This window comes from Pollicipes pollicipes, unplaced genomic scaffold (assembly GCF_011947565.3).
Source record: "Pollicipes pollicipes isolate AB1234 unplaced genomic scaffold, Ppol_2.1 Scaffold_3087;HRSCAF=3621_pilon_pilon_pilon, whole genome shotgun sequence".
Taxonomy (NCBI): Eukaryota; Metazoa; Arthropoda; class Thecostraca; order Pollicipedomorpha; family Pollicipedidae; genus Pollicipes; species Pollicipes pollicipes.
The window spans coordinates 32632322-32642588 of NW_023596225.1; the positions used below are offsets into that span (position 1 = coordinate 32632322).

The window sequence follows — 10267 nt, forward strand, 5'->3', positions numbered from 1 at the left end:
GCTCTGAACAGACCGCTTTGCACAGGTGTAGAAATCCATTAGTGGGGTAATTGTAGCCGTTGTTTTGTTCAACTGTGTTTATTGATGACGAAATCAGCGAAAACGCTGGCGCCCACATCATCTCGTTCATTCTTGGCACGCACACGGGTGGGACCCCCCCCCCCCTTTATTTCCCGCACCTTGACATTATAATTGGCTCGTCTGCCTGGGTCCTCGTTAAGTTTTAATTCACTTATCACATTTCGGTCTTGCCATAAATGTACGTTTAAGCCCCGTTCAAAGCATATCACGATGATTTGCCAGCTTGACACCGACGCAGCTGCTGGGCCGACCACGAGTGTCAAAGCTGAACGGCGACTCGCTCCTCGCCTGACCTCCAGGGTTACGGCTCCCTATTTGGACGACGCTCCCCACGTTCCGTCCACGATGGGCGGCCCATTATTCACACGGCCACATCCACCGCTCGTAGCTTTCCGCTGCCGCGCATGCGCCTTAGGCAGCGCCTCGTCCAGCACGGAGGCGTCGCTTCCGGCGCTTCTGCGCCCTCGCCTCCCGCCTGCCGGAGCAGGCTTTGCAAGGCACCGCCCCACGGCGCGCCCCTCAGAGGCCTGGAGGCAGACAGCGCGCTCATGGGACGGTGGAGCCTCTCGGCAGACGACGAGCGCCCGGCGCGACCCGCGTTCACGCCTTACGGTCTCCTCGGCCGGCGCGCTCTGGAGACTCGGCCCGACCGGCCTGTCCGGCGACCTGACTCCTCGTCGCCTTCCCTTATGAGCGTCGATGGCGGGATCCCTATCCGTCCCGAACATCCCGTCACCAATCGCTCATAAGGCCCGGCATGCACCACGTCGGAAGAGAGCGGACTGACTCCTGCCCTCTCCCAAGGCGGAGACACCACGGATAGACTCCGCTACCGCCCTGCACAATCGAGCATCCCAGGCGGCCCCCACGGATCCAAGGCCACATCATGACCAACGCCTCTTTAGGCCGTCACGCCTGGGGTCAAGCGGGAAACAACAAAACGAGTCGGCCGTCTCGAGAAAAAGAGCGAAACTGTGTCTTGTGCCGCGCTACCCACAAACGTCTATCTGCGTAAAAGCAGGACTACGGTCGTCTGGCTCCTCGTCCTTGTCACAGCCGCGCCGGGCTACTCGCTTGCCGGCGGGCCGCGAGCGGTGGACTGCTCCGTCCATCCACACCGCGAGAGACTGTCATCTGCCGGCGGGTCGCGGGTGCCCGCGCCGCCATCGCGCACCGTCGGGTGCTGCCCTCTACCGCAATTGCCCATAGCGACTGACAGATGGCGTCCGTGTCTCCTCCCGAACGCCGACCCGGGCGACGCCCCGCGAGTAACCTTTCCCGGTCTTGCGGAACTGCGGGAGATCCTTCGAGATGCCGCGGGCTCGGCGCGCCTCACCGCTATGCCTCAACATCCCGGAGCAGGCGGTCTCTCTTCGACCTCTAGCCTACATACCGGGGTCATGTCCGGTTCGGAGAATTCGACGCCGTTCTCCCCTATACCGAACCTCCGGCGTCCGCGTCGGATCCATCTCGGACGAGATGGGCCTTCGCTAACGACACAGTAACGCCGTGCATCAATTGGCCAGAGAGCGATCCAGGCCTAATGAAAGGGAGAGGGAGATAGAAGCCGGGCAATACACGCGCTCGCTGGGGGAATCCGCGCAGCATGCGCGGAGCTAGGCCGCGCTAACCTATCACGTGAGAGGCCGTGCATGCGCGCTGGATCGAACCCGTGAGGTTCCGACTTATTGCCTCTAACTATTGACACTAAACCGGCTTCTAACTATTGACATAAAGAAGGGGTAAGCGAAACGAGAAATGTACGGCAAACGGTCCACCTGACCCACATCCTGCCACCATTGCATGTCGGCGCGGCCCGTACATCGCGTCTGGCCGCGACGACGGCCAGACGAGGGCCAAGACAAGCCGATGCGCCTCTGCCTGGTTTCCGCCATTGGTAAGCTCCGGACGCCTACGGGGCATGTCAATGGCTGCCGCGCCCAAGCATGCGTCCCGGACTCCGGACACAGCGCCGCTCAACGCCGGGCCGAGTGTCCTCTCGCCGCCCGAACCGACCTCGTCCAGCCTCGCTCCCTCGCTAAACCATCGCTATGCAAACTGTCACCTGTATTCACACACAAAGACGAGGCAAAACATCACTCACACACTGCGACACGCCAGTCCATCGCTCAGGCGAGCTCAGCGTCGAGCCGTGTGACACCTACCACACTCACCCCCGAGCCCCTCCCCCTTTTCCCGGCTCTGCGGAAGGGATCCGGTAACCGCGGCCTACGCCGCCCGGTGGGGAGCGGGGTGAAAGGGCACGCTCGGAGCGCCAGCCGTCCATGGCCCGGTGAGTTGGAAGGAGGGGGGGGGGGGGGGATCAACAGCCTGGGCACTCACATCGTGTGCGCTGTCGTCGGTGACCGTTGTCCGCCGCGTCGAACGTCGCAGGCGGGTGCTGCGGGCTGAGACCTCGAGGCTCGACCTCAAGGCGCCACGGTAGGCGTCGGGCGCACTCACTGGTACCGTCCGTACTCACTGGTCCGTACCGTCCTTACTGTCCGCACTCTCCGCACTGTCCGTACTCTCCGCACTGTCCGTACTGCCTGGTCCGTACTCTCCGTACTGTCCGTACTCTCCGCACTGTCCGTACTCTCCCCGCTGTCCGTTCTGCTTGGTCCGTACTGTCCTCCGGAGGCCCTCGCATGATAATTTATCAAATTTCGATGTCTTTCAACTGGGTCGACCCGCCTCCGTCGCCTCGCGTGACCCGATGGGTTTGCCGCCTCGCCCCCTCCGTCCAATGCGTCGCCGGGCCGGCATGCGCCGCTATTAGAGTCCGGCCCTCGACGTGCCCCTAGGCCATATCTCGGGCGTAGCGTCGCTGGCGACGACGCAAGGCCAGCCCGCTCTCGCCTCGGGCGGGCCCTGCGCGTCCCCCTCTGGCCCAGTTCCCACGTGGCGTGGCTCTCCCGACGGCGTCTGGGGCGACGGCGGCGCCGGCGCGGCGGGAGTTATTGAGGTGAAATCGCAAACAGTCTCACAACATGTTATTTTGAGCGTTCCCGTGCGTATTTGCCTCGCCGATCGCCCGCTCCCGCCTCCATTTGTCTTGGCGCGATGGACGATCTTGGCAGGTGGGGCCGCCGTCATGGTTGTTCTGGAAGACGCACGTGGTGTTGCTCTGGCGACGTGAGCTGATCGGCCGGATCGTCGAGCCGAGCCGCACTCATCCCTCGACCTGACGGACCTGTTTGTTCGGGGCGGAGTGGGATGGAGGGGAGAGGGAAGCCCTTGACCATGGCCGGCTGGTTCGCGTCCCCACGCTCTGTGCGCGGAACCCCTCTGGTCCAGGACGGGTGGCGCGCAAAACAACGAGAAATGAAAATGTACGCTTACAGTAGTGAAGCCCAGGTGCCCCAAACGCAAGGTAGCCCACTATGGGCCCCGTTGGGCTACCGTTCCAGAGGCCATTGTATCACTTTCGAATGAGCCACCGCAGCTCAATGAATGAAACTATGGTGGAATGACTTTCTCTCACCCCTTAGTCCAATGGCATGTCGTTTGCTGAGAGGGGGCCCCGACAGTTATTGGCAGCCTGGAGCCTATAACAAAAACAGCTATTGCTATTTCTGCGCTGCGTATTTGCACTTCAAGTCCAACGAATGGTTGTATTCGTGTCTGACACTTGCCTTGCATATGTGTCTTACATATACATCTGCAATGTAATCGTAAGTGGTCTACTCAAAAGTGCTTACGCTACAGTTATTTAAAGCGAAACCTGGGGAATGCATCTCTCGAGCGTTTGTCGCGCTAGCCTGCCAGCCTCACGAGATCAAGAAGCTCTGCAGAGATGACTATGACTGCAAGGGGGACCACAAGTGCTGTCGTGTGCTGCGTTGCATCACCGCATGCGAACGGCCAGTTGGTGGGGTCGGCCGGCGCGCCACCATCGCCTGCCAGCTCTTCATGCAGATGTCTGGTCTGGGATTGCAGCTACCGATGTCATGAGTTAGGCCGGTATGGGACAGCTGTAGAGTGCAAGTGTTGCAATGCTGCTTACACTTGGAGCTTGACAGAATCGTTTGTACATTGACCACGCACTCTCGTTGTCTAGTGATTTTGGCAACCAGTTCAGCTAGTTACAAGCGTTATCAATGTGAGTAGTATTGCCCATATGGACACACGTCCAACGGCAACCGGCTTCATCATGTCATGCTATGGAGCTACAGAGGTATAACGTATTTGATTGAATGTTTACTCGCTGCTCGCATCTTGTTGTTGGATCACATGAGAAATATTACGCGCTTTACACGCTGTTTGGAAAATTTCACATGCCTTTTTACCAGCAATTTTGCTTCACGCTACCAAGCGGATGGCTATGCAGGTTCCGCATAAATGCAAAAGGGAACTCAACTGCACGTAAAATGTGAAGATATGAGCCAATGTCAGCGACTTGCTGTCACGTATGTTATTCATAAATCAGTAACTTTATGATATTGAGATAACTGTGACACCAAAATGTCGGTAAAGCATCGCAAAACCACGTTTGATATAAGCATTTTCCTCGCCCCAACTCAACTTGTAAATGGTTGACGACACACATCCCTTCAGGCCCCAACCCGGGCCGGTGCCCGCTGGCTGCCGCCGTGTCGGTCACAGGAAGTGACATCCACTACTGCGCCATCGACACCGACTGCGGGCTTGTCCAAAAGTGCTGCCTTAACATCCGAGGAGTGAGACGCTGCGCGTCGCCGCGCTAAGGCAAGGCTCGGGTCACACACGTGCCCTGAGGCGCTGTATTTCGGCGCCGAAGCGTGCGCGCCGTCACGTGCGTAACGCGTCACACATTTTGCATGAGGCGGGACCCGAGGTCATCAACTTGATCGTGTGCCACACATGTCACCTCTGAGGCAGGTAAAGTTCGACATACTTTCACCAGTTGTATATTGTGCATACTATGACCGGCGTTTCGGCGCTCGTCCTCCTTTGTAAATTGTTGTAAACATCCCATTGAAAAGAGCACTGATGAGCGCTTGCTAGTTGCTAATAGGTCTCCATTATCCGCAGATTCCCGGAAAGGGTACCCATTCTCCATCCAATGTGGACATCATCACGACAGGCGAAGGCATACCAGCAATTCGCTGCACCACGCAGAAATACTGCGCTGCAGGGAAGATCTGCTGTCCATACGGCTGTGGATCCAGGTGCTTCTGTTCCTACCAGGGGTGAAAAATGGTACTGGATAAGCCGTTCCCCTCCGGTGTCTTGCGTTCATTTGCAGGGTTGTAGCGTGCGGTTTCACGTATTTTAGGCGTTAATACTTTTCTATGTTCATCGACAACTCATCCCGCAATTAGTCAACTTCTTTTGTGGTTTTCTTGATATGCCACGTGGGTTCCCATACACGTGGACCGTCTGGTTTCATGTATTTGAAACGCATCTCTTGAAAATGGGTTGTATCGACTCCCATTGATGCAGATCAATAAACTTTTTATATCCGAATGCAAGTCTTTTTTTGTTTCCGAATGACGACGTCGTTCAATGTGTGTCGAAACGCAAACGCATACAGGTAAGGGTCCAGAGTGGGGTATCGGGATCGTGCCCCCCTCCCCCTCCCTTTGGGCCCCATGAGTTTTCGGTGTCCCTTCGGAGCACCAAAATCCCACGTCGAGGGGACATCAAAACCTTCATTTCGGGGCACAATAACCTTTTTCAAGAGACACCAAATCCAAACGTGCCATTTTAAAGGTCCAAAACCGCCCATTTCAGAAGGGGGCCCAATTTCATTCCAATGGCCATCTCATTTTCGTACTTTGCACTTTGAGAGTTTTGAATTGGCCCATCGAGCGAGGCGGCACCAAAATCGCTCATGTCTGGGCATCATAATTTTACTGGGCATTTTACGTTCATGTCTGGGCATCAACTTTAATTTACCATAAGGGGCCAATTTGAGGGGCAAAGCAAAAGCCCCCAACACATTCTTTTTCAAAAGACAAGTTTTCAGGGGCTGCAACAATGCCCATGCCGCGAAATTCTGGATTGACCCATTCGGTGAGGGGGCACCATACCCTTTATTTCAATGCACTATGAAATGTATTTTCTAAAGGACCAAATCCAAGTCATCCATTCACAGGTCCCGATGCCTAGATTTTGAAGGGGGACCAAAATCCAGGAGCACCACAACCGTGGCTGGAGATCCTGTGGTGTTCGGGAGTCCGGAATCCCCGGATTCAGCAAAACCTAAAATGTGTTTATGCAGTCAGCATTAAAGAACAGCACAAAGCTGCTTAATGATTTGTGCATCACCAGATTTCAGTTTGATTCATGAATCGCATGAAAGGAAAATTCCAAAACTTGACAGGTCTTTGGTAGTTTGATGTCTTCTTTTGAGGAGACTGTTTGGCCGATGAAATCACAATAAGGGGCCGACCTTGATGCTGGTGTCGCAACTTTCTCATGATCTTCTAGCTCGCAATTTGATTCTTCGCCATCTTAGTTTGTACAGTATGGTCGGGCAAGGCATTTCTGAGTTCAACTTAGATGGAGGCGAGCAAGTCCTGCAGGAAGAAATAGCAAATCAAGTAATCTGCGAGCGTCAAAATTCCGCGTTCTCATTTGTTTTAGTGGGCAATGAAATCTTTCGGAAGGACAGCCTCAAATAGAAGTGACTCTGTGATTGTGTGGACAGTACACCATCGCTTCCACACAACTTTTCCAGAAATCTGTGAATAATCAAAGTGATACAAATTAAATCGCACCTTTTTTGGACAAGTTTTGCCCATCATTGTGATGGGAGCTGTGAGTCACTACCGTTGCCCGCAAGGGTATGCCCTTCCCGAATCACGCCAGGTGACGGGCCGGCCGACATCTGACCTTTACCGTCGCGGCATTTACCGTGGGCGGTTGACACAAACAGTGGGGGCTAGCGGAGGGGGAGCCACCGCCGTGGACAGCTGTCACTTCCCAGCGATGCGTGCTTCGGTGCTGACCATCGTCTGCCTGCTGGCGATGGCCGGCGTCTGCTCGGCCTCCCATCCGCCCAGTAAGCATTGTCAGCTCGTGTCTCTGCTGTATCCGCATCGCTCTGACTGTTCAAGGAAACTTGGTTGGGTTAAATACATTGTGTCTATTCAAATTTATTTTTCTTATTTTGTTTCCCAGAAAGAGCAAGAATTATGAGTACACAGAGCGGTTTCCCAGTCTCAGAAAATTCCCAGCACCTGAAATGTTGTTACTTTGCGCTTTGTTTTTGCATTCACACCATAAGCTAAAAAAGGTTGTGGTAGGGTTCCTAAAGTCAATAATGGCCACCCACTGGACCCGTCTTCACTCGCAAGGTCTGCATATCAATACGCGCCAAGAGAAACACCCGGAAGATAGCTACATCATGTGAATGAAGGGAGATTGTTGCTACCTTTTACATGTTGAACTTGAAAGCGGCTCTTTGGTATACCCAAATCCTTCCAGGGAATTTTTGGCCCCACTAGTTTTGGTATGTTAGATCTCTGTCACTCATGCCCCGAGGTGCAACCGCAACTTTCAAATCGAGGTGGGACAAATCTTGATTGGAGAGATCAAACTGAAATCTGGAGCAATCTGACCTGCATACGAAGTTTCTAACGTGAAAAGAAGGCAAGATGTGCATTTGATGAGCAAAAGTGGAGGAGACGAACCGTCAATTTTGGAAAATTTAGTCGAAACGTTTCCTTGCACCCCCCAGTGGCTTCTACCGCTTATACCACACGGCGTTTTTTTTTATTTATTTTGTGCATTGGTCTGTCACTTTCCGTGCGGCATTATGAAGTTAATGGTGGGTAGTCGTTCCAGTCGTGTTGTCATGCCCAACCTTGATGGTATTTAAAAACCAAAACTGCTTCGTCTTTTACAAGTTTGTGTCACCGGATATGTTGCGAAGTTCTTGGCTCAGAATGGTAAAATCAGTTAATCTCTGGAAAAAACGCATGTCATGTGCACATATACCCACTACATGTATCCCTTCATGTAACACAGAGGAAGATATCTTCCCGATGAAACTAAAGGATCCTCAAACTGAAGTGGCCGAAATCCCACAAGGCCCCTTGCATCTTCAGCAAATCTCAAACCGGTTACAACTTTAGATTTTTTAATCGAGTTCTGTGCCTTCGAATGGCAAAAACCTACTACGAGAAGAAAATTCCATTGTTTGAGTATAATCATGATGTTTTATATCATGTTGGGCTCAGTGGGACCACGCAGTGTCTATCGCCGCTAGACTTTTATGCGATAGAATCACGCTACTTAATTCATGTGGGATGGAATCACTCCACCTAAGATAAGAAGAATAGGATCACCTAGTTTTTTATTATGATACAATTACCACACCTAATGCACAGGGTACCATGTACTTTCCCCGTTACACTCACCTAACTTAATTCCAGGTTCGAACACATCAAATGCTTACGATCAAAGGAGAGATGTTTGGTGTTTTTGAGGGTCTTGGATGGAAACAAGGGTCGACGGTGGATAATTCCCTCATCCCCTGGGTATTCCAGTCCTTTTCAGACTCAACATATGTACCTTACGCTGCCAGCCCAATAAAACTCGTTTTATCGAAAGGGAATATGTTGTTCTCGCAGCGAATCTCTCTCCCTGTTCGCAACGGGCACTTTGTAAACACTGCCTTCCAAATGGCCATTCACGGGATCCGCGATGGTTGGACTTCCCCAGGCCTCCAGGCATTGGATATTGACACCGACGGCGGTATGCTGCACCAAAGCTGGCACAGCCTGGCCCCGCAAGGGCAGACCGAGCGGTCTGTGACGGTGTTGATGGTAACCAACAACATGAAGCCCGCCGACTCAGGGCATGCATAGCCCCTGTGCGGTGTGTGGGCGTGGGCTACATGCGCACAGCGGCGTGGGGGTAAATGGAGGCCCAATCAAAGGGCGCGAAGGGGGCGTGCGGAAGGTGGCGGTAGCCTGCATGCCGTGACAGGTTTGGGTTCCGACATGACATAAAAAACTGAAATATGACTCCACCGTCGTGTTATAGTTTTCGCTTTGACCCCACCGGTAGTTATTGACACCATATCCCGGGTGTCCACGTGGGCCGGTCGCTTGTGGCCAACGTTGCGCTACCGTCACGGGACCAATGGCTCGTCCTCAAATGACCCAACGCAAATCAGAGTGCTGGTGCCCCTTGCTGAGCCAATGTCACGGCTCGTTCTGCACACGCGTGCCCTGAGTCGCTGCCTGGGGCGCCGACTTGTGCGCGCCGTCACGTGCGTAACGCGTCACACATTTTGCATGGGGCGGGACCCGAGATCATCAACTTGATCGTGTGCCACACATGTCACCTCTGAGGCAGGTAAAGTTCGACATACTTTTCCCTCCTTGTGTATTGTGCACGCTATGATCGGCGTTTTGGTGCTCGTCCTCCTTTGCAAAGTGTTTCGTAACCATGCAATTGAAAAGAGCATTGATGAGCGCTTGCTAGTTGCTGATAAGTCCCTATTTTTCACAGCTGGCGGGAGAGGATGCCCATCCAATGAGGGCATTATCACGACATGCGAATACATAGAAGGAATTCACTGCCACACGCAGGAAGACTGCCTTCCGGGGAAGATCTGCTGTCCATACGGCTGTGGATCCAGATGTTTCTATCCCTACCAGGGGTGAAGCATGGTACTGGATGAGCAATTCCCCTCCGGATGTCTTGCGCTCATTTGCAGGGCTTTAGCGTGCGGTGTCACGTATTCTAAACGTGAATGCTTTTCTATGTTTAACCACAACTCATCCGGCGATTAGTCAGCCTATCTTGTGGTTTTCTTGATATGCTACGTGGGTTTTGACACACCTTGAGCATGTGACTTCATGCCTTTGAAAGGAATCACTTGAAAATGGGTTAAGTAGCGACTTCAGTTAAAGCAGATTAATAAACTTTGATATCCGAATGTTCATTCTTTTATGCTTCCGAAAGACAACATCGTTCATTGTGGGTCGACGCGCAAACTTGTGCGGGCACGCATCCAGAGTAGGACGTCGGGATCATGCCCCCCTCCCTTCCCCCCTTTGGGCCACATGAGTTTCGGTGTCTCTTCGAGGCACCAAAATCCCATGTTGAAGGAACATCAAAACCTTCATTTCGGGGCACGACGAGCCTTTCAAGAGACACCAAATTCCAACGGGCCATTTCAAAGGTCTAAACCCGTCCATTTTAGAAGGGGACCAAGTTTTATTCCAATGGGCAACTTATTTTTGTG

At 53.3% G+C, this 10267-nt stretch overlaps 1 long non-coding RNA gene across 1 annotated transcript; it reads left to right on the top strand.

Moving 5' to 3' along the window:
- Positions 1-6935: 6935 nt before the first annotated feature.
- Positions 6936-9959, top strand: LOC119114886 (uncharacterized). Its single transcript, XR_005096083.1, has 2 exons — positions 6936-7069; positions 9529-9959. It is a non-coding gene; the product is annotated as an uncharacterized LOC119114886 (long non-coding RNA).
- The last annotated feature ends 308 nt before the right edge of the window (positions 9960-10267 follow it).